The following is a 4,577-nucleotide window of genomic DNA, read 5'->3' as shown; positions in this document are numbered from 1 at the left end:
TTTAACAAATTTAAATGCATTATTAAAAGATTGATGTTGAGTTACATGTTGTAGCGTCTATCAGCCAGTGCTTTTATTCCAAATGGAGGCAGCGTGTCTGGAAAAATATTTGAAAAACTATCACTTTATTCCATTTGGAAAGTCAAAAACTGTTCACCAATATACCTTTCACAATTCTAAGCGAAATAGCTATGTTTTCAGCACTTCATTATCGTTTTTATTTAAATAAATTATAAGAAGCTAGTTGTGCTTGGTGTTTCACAAAATATAAAATGGCTCTTGTAACAATAGTAATGGCAAATTACTTTCATGCGAATAGAGATGGCCAAATACTATCAGAGTTGGCGATTGTTGCAGTGTCACTTACGAGTCTGTGGTAGCGATGAGGATGAAATGGAACTTTGAAATGCTGACAGGGTTGTAACTCAACATCAATCTCTTATTAATGCATAAAAATGTGTTAAATGTGATGTGATAGCCGTATAAATGTTATATTCATGAGAATTTATAAATGTTTCATAAAATTAATAAACATCTAAACAATCATGTTTTACTTGACCACAATGATTCTTTTACAACTATCTTAAAATGCACTTTGTCTGATTGTTTGAAGGGGCTCTTATTGGCGTCCTTCTAAATGTATCCAGAAGGGCTCCTAATAATTGCACTCATGCGATACTTTTTTGTAGTAACTTGGAGTGGTACAACTTCTCAATAGTGACGGCGCTTTTCCGAGGACTTTTGGATATCGTATACGACTATTTTCGACGTAGTGGGGATTCTCTGAAGCGCCCCCAAATTCAAAAAATGTTGGCAGGGAAATTAATTAATTAAAAAAAGTAACCATGAAAACAAACTGGTTTTCAGCTTAAAAACTGAACATAGTACTCAGCTTAAAGGTGGGTATTAAGTTCGTGTTTAGCCGCTAAAGGTGGGTATTAAGTTCGAGTTTAGCTGCTAAAAACGTCATTTTTTCACAATTACTTTTCTTTAATAATCCATTTTAAGGAAAACAAACTTTGTGAACATTTGCTTTGGGCTTTTCCCCATCAAGTTATAATAAAATTTGCAACAAATACGTATAATTTCATGCATTTTTCTTACTGATTTAGTTTTCACTTTAGTGATTTTAGCGGCTAAACTCGAACTTAATACTTACCTTAAAGGTGGGTATTAAGTTCGAGTTTAGCCGCTAAAAACGTCATTTTTTCACGATTACTTTTCTTTAATAAGCCATTTTAAGTAATACAAACTTTGTGAAAATTTGCTTTGGGCTTTTCCCCATCAAGTTATAATAAAATTTGCAACAAATATGTATAATTTCATGCATTTTTCTTACTGATTTATTTTTCACTTTAAGGCTGGTACTCTGTTCGGTTTTCGCGTTGAAACTCCATACAAAACCAAAAAATGCGAAAAAATAGCGAAATTTTTTCCATTTGTGATACTTTGTTTTTTTTTCGAGTTGAAAAACTGACGTATATCGATCAGTCAGTATTTTCATAACATGGCGCCATTTGCAATGTGAATTAAGAAATAATTTATTTATTAAACTGATTTTGGTGAATTTATAATGCAAAAGTGGATCGGATTATTATTTAAAAATGTAATCTCATCGATTGAGAAAACAAAGTATAACATGGAGTTGTATTTCCGTAATAAACTAGCAACCAAGATCTAGCCGCTTGTAGAACATAAATAATGTATAAAACATGAAATTTAATCACAAATGCTAACAAATAAAACTTTATTTGGTGAATTATATTTTACAATCGTTTCATTTGTACTGGGCATCGGGATAATACACACAAAACAAAATGTTAACAAAAGGAGTACAGCAATTGACTTCAACCAACCAAGCATTAGAACTTTAACCAACATGTATAGTACCGGGGTAGCAATGAATGGAATCACAAGAATTAATTGCTGTGTCCAAAAAATAAAATTGTAAAGCATTGTAAAATTAGATTTTTTAAATCCAAAGTTATTTGTAAAATAACTTCTGCTTCTTCTTTTTCAATTTAATTATTATGTATGCGTGCATGTGTGTAAATCGAGCCACCAGTTGCCTATGTATATGTAATCATTTCGTGACATTTTGCGATGTTGTCAATACATTTCGATGAAATAAACGCGAAAAAGTTCCAAAATGACTGTTTTTTCCCTTCAAAATATATTGTCAACACTATCATTTTTCAACGCGAAACAATGATTGAGTGGAACTTTTTTCGCACCAACAAACAGAGTACCGGCCTTTAGCGATTTTAGCGGCTAAACTCGAACTTAATACTCACCTTAAAATGAAAATTAAATCAGTAAAAAGGCATACAATTTTACATCTTTAAGGTAGGTACTATGTTCGGGTTTCGAGTTGAAAATCACTTTATTTTCGCGATAAATTTTCCTGAAATAATCAAAATTATAAAGTTCAATATAAAGCAGACAAATTAATTCAATTGATGCGTAGTTTCTTGTTCCTCTAGATTTCGGCAAGACTTTACAGGAATAAGTTTGTTTTCATTTATAATTTTAGTTATTTAAGGAAAAGTAATCGCGAAAATAAAGTGGTTTTCAACTAGAAAACCGAACATAGTACCTACCCTAAGCTCGAACTTAATACCCACCTTTAACGTTCAAGTTTAGCCGCTAAAATCAAAAATAAATCAGTTAAAAAAGTATAAAATTATATGTCTTTGATGCAAATTTAAATATAACTTGATGGGGAATAGCCCAAAGCAAGTTTTTATAGAGTTTATATTCTTTAGAATGGATTATTAATGAAAAGTAATCGTTGAAAAATGGCGATTTTGGGAGACTAAACTCGAACTTAGTACCCACCCTAAACTCCAACTTAATACTCACCTTTACTCAGCAAAGGTTTTGAGGGTTTTGAACATACTAGGTATATTTTCGTACACTTACGTTAATCCTTTTATACTTCATCGGTAAAAGTAACTTCTTAAATTTCTATCAGATAAGGTGAGTATTGAGTTCGAGTTTATGCTTAGTACTAAGTTCGTTTTTGCGAAAAACGAATATCTTCATCTAAATTTCCGTTATTTATGCGAAAAAATATACCTGCCTATTTTTTTCGTGCGAAAGTCCAGGGTTGTATAAAAATGTGTTTGAAAATGCTCAAAACAAAAATTTCGCATTTATTCCGCGCCAACCTTTTTTATATGAAGTATAACACATTTTCGTGCGAAAACGTGATCATAATATTAGGCTTTAGTTGCTAAAGGTGAGTATTAGGTTCGAGTTTAAGCCTAGTACTAAGACCACGTTTTCGTACGAAAAACTGTTATACTCCATATAAAAAAGCCTTAAGCCTTGTACTAAGATCACATTTTCGCACGAAAAACTTTTATACTCCATACAAAAAACGTTTGCGCGGAACAAATGCGATATCTTTGTTTTGAACATTTTCAAACACATATGTATACAACCCTGGATTTTTAGCACGAAAAAATAGGCAGACATATTATTTCGCATAAATAAGTTAAAATCCCTGGGTACTAGGCTTTAACTCGAACTTAATACCCACCTTTAAGCCTAGTACTAAGATCACGTTTTCGCGCGAAAAACTGTTATACTCCATACAAAAAACGTTAGCGCGGAATAAATGCGAAATCTTTGTTTTGAGCATTTTCAAACACATATTTATACAACCCTGGATTTTTCGCACGAAAAAATAGGCAGGCATATTATTTGGCATAAATAAGTTAACATCCCTGGGTTTGAAACCCTATTTACGGTGATAGATGAAGATATTCGTTTTTCGCAGAAACGAACTTAGTACTAAGCATAAAGTGTAAAAAAGGCATAAAATTATACATATTTGTTGCAAATTTTATTATAACTTGATGGGGAATAGCCCAAAGCAAATTTTCACAAAGTTTGTATTCCTTAAAATGGATTATTAAAGAAAAGTAACTTTGAAAAAATGACGATTTTAGCGGCTAAACTCGAACTTAATACCCACCTAAAGCTGGGTACTATGTTCAGTATTCAAGCTGAAAACCGGCTTGTTTTCACGGTTACTTTTTCAATTCAATTCAATCAATTCCTTAGATCTTTTCCATTCATTATTTCACAAGTGAAAACTAAATCATTAAAAAGGGCATAAAAATATGCATATATGTTGCAAATTTTATTATAACTTGATGGGGAATAGCCCAAAAACCTTTACACAAAGTTTATATTTTGTAAAGAATTATTAGAGAAAAGTAATCGTGAAAAAATGACGATTTTAGCCAAACTCGAACTTAATACCAACCTATAGGCGCGATCTTGTCATATTGTCGACGGACCTTTTGGGATTAATCCCGTCCCGAAAATCTCGCAATTTCGGGGTGGGATTTATCCCGAATGACTGCCCTAATATCCACATAAAGTCATTTCGCTTCTTGGTTGCTTTACGATAGCATTTTTCACCACGATCGACAAGAAAAACGGAGAAATTCACCAATCAGCTGATAAATATGACAGCTGTCAAACCTTTTCGCGCGCGTTGTTGTTGTTTTCGGTTTGTGGTAGCAGAGGGCTGAAAAGAGAGCGATTTTAGCTGTTGACATTAC

This window comes from Haematobia irritans, chromosome 2 (genome assembly GCF_050003625.1).
Source record: "Haematobia irritans isolate KBUSLIRL chromosome 2, ASM5000362v1, whole genome shotgun sequence".
NCBI classification, from domain to species: Eukaryota; Metazoa; Arthropoda; class Insecta; order Diptera; family Muscidae; genus Haematobia; species Haematobia irritans.
The sequence above is the reverse complement of the archived record's forward strand: the minus strand, read 5'-3'. Positions refer to the sequence as shown.